The sequence below is a fragment of the Penaeus chinensis genome, chromosome 30 (assembly GCF_019202785.1).
Source record: "Penaeus chinensis breed Huanghai No. 1 chromosome 30, ASM1920278v2, whole genome shotgun sequence".
Taxonomy (NCBI): Eukaryota; Metazoa; Arthropoda; class Malacostraca; order Decapoda; family Penaeidae; genus Penaeus; species Penaeus chinensis.
In genome coordinates this window covers 658,697-665,222 of record NC_061848.1, presented here as the reverse complement: position 1 = coordinate 665,222, position 6,526 = coordinate 658,697, and positions in this window count along the sequence as shown.

Here is a 6,526-nt window from a genome sequence, read left to right as displayed (position 1 = left end):
TCAGTGGCTGCCCTGGTATCTTTAGTATGACTTGTGTCCTTCCCTCTGGGAACGTGTTGCTGCTTGGGCTCCCATGCTCGGACACTGTGTACTGTAGCAATGAGGCATTGTCTGTTATCTCATGGCGCTGCAGTGTGGATTTCAGGGATCGACTGATCTATCCGTGAGGTCGGTTCTATTACCATAGCAGTGATGGCTGCAATGCCCTCTCGACTTCTGCTTTCAGACTAGGGCATGAGGTATTGGTCTCTTTCTCCTTGACAAGCTCATGACTTAGAACTTCTATATAGTCAGGGTAATGAGTGATAGTGGATGGTGTGTTGGTAGCAGAAGTTGTTTGCGAAGAGTATGGCATGTGCCTGTGATAGGTGACTTTGGTATCTGACTTTGGTTGTTTGAAGAAGTTACCTATCCGGCCAAGAGCTTTCATCTGATTTCCTTTTGGACTTCAAGGTCTCCTGAATAATCCAAAAGCCCTTTCCAGTCTAGGAATACTATCACAGATTATGGCAGTGTTGATTGGCTTAAGAGCTTGGGCTATATTGTGTACTGTGCTCATGCCCTTGTGAACCCATAGAGGTGTTCATGTGGGGTTCTCATTTTCCATTAGAGCTGATTTTAGTACCATTCTTTTCAGCCGCCTTGATCAGAACAGCTGAGAAGAGAGATGGTGATACTCCCCAGATCCCTTGGAGATGAGATGCAGGAATACAAATCATCTACCAGTTAGGTGGGAAGATGATGAGGTAGGATATTAAATTAGAGGCCCATGGGTTAGCAAGAACTGTTTTTGTATTGTTCTTAGTTCCTCATTTGGCTTGTAGACTGTGCATGCTTGTTCTTGCGAGAAACGCGTGATCAGCTGTTTACCTCTTATTGGGAATCGTGGTGTGTGCACTCGGGGTGAGCGGCTGGTAGTTAGCTGACCGTTGCAAGTTTATAAGGAGGGGTCTGGTGGCCAAAGGACTCCACACCATGGTACAAGCTACTATTCCTGCTGATAAGTCTGGCTCCAACACATTCCACATTTTTGCTATGTGGGAGTTCATTGATCTAAAATTGTGGGTCAAGGCCAAGAGGGTCCAAGGGGTGGTAACAGTGCCTTAGTGGTCGCTTGTAACAGTCATCGACACACCACCAGAGCCGCTGTGGCCAAGTGAGTCTGGGACTTCTCCCTTGTCATGCATTGGCTCTTGGAATGAGAAGTACAATCTCTGGGTTGTCTTAAGAACATGGCTATGTGATAGCTTGCCACTCTGATCCCCTGCGAGGAGCCAACGGTGGGGTGGTGTACATTGAAGTCTCCCCCTATGATCACTCGGTGTTGCGGTAGCACAGACCTGGCTGACATCTTAAGCTCAACAGTCTGCCCTGCTGGTACTGCAGGTGAATCTCAACAGCAAGCGATTCACATGTCTCACAGGACAGTGTTTTGGGCCATTGCGGAAACAACAGGGCTTCGGTGGATTGTTGCGTCTAACCAGGGTGATCAACCTCTGGGTGCCAACTGTGCTTGGCAAACATTGCAGGCATGATCCCTGAGCAGCGAACAGTACCCTCTGTTAATGTCTCCTGGAGCATGGCAATGTCACTGTTCCTTGTTCACTTAGTGTGAAGGATGGCATTTCTGAAGTCAAAGATGTTCCTTGTAGTATGCTTAGATTATGTGGCAAGATGTTTACTTGGTGTTAATTACAATTTGAGACAATCTTTATATTCGGATTCAGAGTCAGTGTCCCCATCATTGGTGGTATCTTGAAATGTGGAGTCTGACAACTCCTATGTGACAGTCCTTGCTGGTTGAGGGATTTACATCTGTTTTCGGTTATTTGCCGGGTCCACTGGCGGTGGAGAGCCTTTGGTAGCTATGACTCCCCCCCCCCTTTGTTGGCTAGGTTTTCTCTTTTCAGGCTTTGCTGTGTGTTCTGGCCTTTGCTGGCTTTACCCGGGCGGGTCGCCTGTTCGGCTCTGAATGGCAGATTTAGCCTGTTTTGCACAGCATTGAACGCTTGGATAAGTTTATACGTATCGTTCGATTACAGTAACGGATATATAATATTGTTATAGGCTTTATAGAAATTACTTGCCTAACTACATTCACTTTACAAGATTCGTAATATTCATTCCTATCAATGCCGTATTTACATGTTCATACAACGGTATTGACAACATACGAAAAACTTGGTGATTTGATTTGAGACACGGTGCGTTCGAGAGAAATGTTACAGATATTTTCTATTGATTCTAGCAAAAACGTGCACATGGTTTGTTTGCTCCTAGATACGAATGCTATAGAAATATATCTAATGCAGTCAAATGATTCAGTGTTGTGCATGTCAATAAATATAATAAGTCAACCATGTCATAAATAGAATGATGTCAAAGGAGTATTTAATACTGGCATTGCATACATTTTGTCACAGGGTTGTGAAATAAAAAAAAACAATCGGTAAAATTAACTAGTTTTCTATTCTATGGCGTTTACTTGAATGTTTTGTGTGTGATTATAAAAATGAAAGCATAATCACCGTTCCTGGTCCGGAATTTATTTAATATGAATACCTACATCGTAACTGGGCCAACCGTAGGATATGAATCCGTACGATTGGTAATTGTCACAGTAAGTTATTAGCGAAGCTTTGGCATATGGTGGCTTCTGGCGTGTTGCAAATAATGTTTTTGTTTTTTGTTTCTTACAATGCAAATAAATACGTTGTTATTTATTTATTCACAAATGGTTTTCTGAATATAATATTTGTTCATTATAAACACGTGCCCTTGCCTTTTGTACTATCCACTAAAGAGATAACATGGAAATACGATAATCGCTTTTCGTCTTTTATGCTTCCCCAAAGAAGCGCATTCAATATGGCTCAAGTGGTTTCTTTATTTGTTACACCGTTGATCGCACCCACGCACACACACACTACATATATCTATATCTATCTAATTCTATCTATCTCTCTCTCTCTCTCTCTCTCGCACCCTCTTCGACTATATATATATATATATATATAATGAATACACATTCGCATGCGTGTTATGTATACAGCATGCGTATATTGTATATATTGCATCTTATATTAATACTATATATTATATTATTTATATTTATAATATATATATATATATATACCACATACACATAAAACACACCAACACACACATCATATATATACATCACCTATATAAGTATATTTAAAATATATGTGTATGTAGGTAGGTGTGTTGATTGTATATATACACGCGCATATATTCACACACTGACGGTATGGTTGCGAAGTTCTAGCTTCGCCCGGGCTTCTAAATATGGCCGGCCTGTGTCAGACTTTTTACGGCTCATTGAGTTGTTGACACTCGGTGCCTATATTCACACACACACAGGAGTATGTGTGTATATATTTTATGATATATATATATATATGTGTTTATATATATAAACACTCACACGAATATATTGATTACAGATAGATGTATCTATCAGTAAGGTTACTTATATTTTTTCTGTTGTATCGGATAAAGTATAGTGTTTCTCATTGTCATATCAAATATATGGATGGAGGATGATGGAGGACCTCTAAACTGCCCATGCCAAGTTTGATTCCTGATTGTGGTCACATTCAGATAAATTAATCGATAGTATAAGCTTGAAAATTTTGTACTGTGGTAATAATTTCGTCGATAGTTGGCAGTTAAAAATAATTGTTGTTTATTAATGGTTATGTTTAAGTGTATAGGCAATGTTTATATACTTATTATTTCCATTTCTCTACGTACGAGACAAGAGATTGACCATTTAATACATCCAAATATTCCACAAGTAATGAAACAATGTTGGTGTTCGTGACTATATCTCATGATATGCACCTCGAAATCAAATCATGCAGCAAGGTGAACTTTTATCTGCCAATGTATGTCGTTAACGAGTAAACTGTTTAGTTTTCTGAAGATAGATCGCCAATTTCTTAAACCATTTGATGTATCTATTTACTCAGCGTTTCACAAATCAAAATATAGATCCAATCAGGTAAATAATATATCATTTTGTTTAAATTTAGAATCTATATAAAATATGATTACTATCATTTATCCATCCACTTAGGAATTCAAATTCTGCACTCATGCTATGTACTGCGTACTCACGATGTGGAACATTATGATTGTTACTACTACAACTATACTAACGGTGATGGACTTTAGTACCAATATCGAAACTGCTTATCGTGGAAATTAAAGATGAGACTAAACAGTTTTCCTGGGCGGAAATGTAAGGATCAAGATTCTCGTGATGGAGCGCCGTATCCAGTGTTCAGAATTTGCAAGAGAAAATAATATCGGCACCACATGTCATCCATCGCCAATAAATACACGAGACTCATCCAGATAGGATATATGGAATATTTTCCTGCGGAAGAGGAGGTCAATGCTTTTAAGAGAATACCGCCATACACATACCTGCAACAGAACCATGCGGTTAAGGTTAGGGCAGGTTATGTGAGTTAGTAATCCAAGAATTGTTTCAATGTTAATTTTGGAAATTAAATATCATCTGAACAGTATAAGGGACTATGAAAAGTAAATTTGAGCATTAATTACCTCTATGTACCCCTGGACTTATTTACATTGATCTATGCAAACGTCTTTTTAACACTTCACCTCGTTCTTCTGGCAATATACGTAATATTTGCCATTTGTTGTTCTTGTACTAATGATCTTATTTTGTTCTGCTCTTATTATGTAACTTTTTCCGTTTCAACCTATTTTAACAACTTGTGAGCCTTCATTCCTACTGTCAAAAAAACTCTTACGACACCAGAAGTATTGCTAATCTAATTCGCGACACTTCCCGGACCGGCCGCGGCAGTAACGTTGCCAAAAGTTCTACGCTGTGCCAAAGTTCGACTCCACCCCCATTCCTAGGAATCGCGCTGAAGTTGACGAATCTGATTTTATTTTTGAATTGCATTAGATTATCAATCACTGTTTCCTGATATTACATTAGGAAATAGCAGTATATACAAAATTCATTAGTTATCAATATCTTAAAATTACAAATAAAACGATGAGAACACCAGAAAATCTGTTGAAAATGCGAGGGCCTAAGCGCCTCCCATCATTAACTTTTTCCTTTGTCTCGACATCGGTTCGACGCCATACTCCTGTAAGGTGTTTGATTGTGTAATTTTTAATTAATTTATTCTTAATTACGATAAAAGGATATAGGAGTTTACGCCTTTCTTATTCAATTATACGTACACAAGGAAAAGCTGATTATGTAAAACTCAATATTTAAATTACCGTAATATTCTTTTGACCATTCTGTTAATCTAAAACTATGAATCTATCGGAGATATTTTCGAAATCTCATTCGTGTATGAAAACACTTTTGGAGGGCCCGGAATATGCGGAGGACCAAGGCTAAAGCATAAATGAAAAAAGAAAATAAATTGAATAATGAATAGAATGGCCTGTTTATGACATATTGAATGTGTTTATTTAAAAGCGTAGGCATACGAAGGATAAACCTGAGCGTCGATCTTCTTAGCCTGACCTTATTAATATGAAGGTATATTGATATTAAAGTTATACACTTATATTATTTTTTGATAGTAGTGTAGAGATTTTCAAGATAGATATTTTGTTGCTAGAGCATGGATGGTTCTAGTGAAATGGTCACTGTGTTCATATCAGAAAGAAACATGCATATGTCATTGTCATGTAATCTCTTTTGCTAATTGCGATAGTTAGTTGTAACGATTGTTCGCGGGCATGCGTCACCGCTGTCAGTGTAATTCCTAGTGATGTTGCTGGTTATTATTGTTTTTTTCCTAAACATTAAATGGAATCGGTGTCGTGTGAAAATGGTTAAGAACACATCTAAGAAATACTGAATACGTTGACTTCGCGAAAACATGAAGATGAATATACGAACTTGCATCCTGTACATGTAACATAAAGAGTTAATTTTTATAAAAAAATGGACATGTCCTTTGAAAAATGGACATAACCTTTGAAAAAATAGACATGCCCTTTAAAAAAATCGACTTGTCCATTAAACTCTTTTTAAAAAAGACATGTTCCATTAAAACTTAAAAAATGGACAAGCCCTTAATATGAAAATTGGATATGGTTAATGATGCTGATGGACTGCACTTTGAGGATGTTGGAGTTTTAACTAAACAATAATTGACACGACGTCTTTTACAATATGATTATTGCCCTTTTAAAAAATGGACATACCGTTAAAACTTGGACATTGTTCCTTAAAAAAGAACATGTCCGAATATAAAAATAGGACATGGTATAACTATCGCTGACTGACTGCACTGGGGCGTTATTGTTTAACTTAACTTAAGTGAACTTCTATAGGTTATTAACATCATATATGCACACTTACGATATGCGTAGGTAAAGAATAATTTATAAAAGTGGACATTTAAAAAATATATATTTCCATACATATAAATTGGACATAGTGTAATTATTGGATAATGATTACATGGATATTAATTGCACATGTGTATAT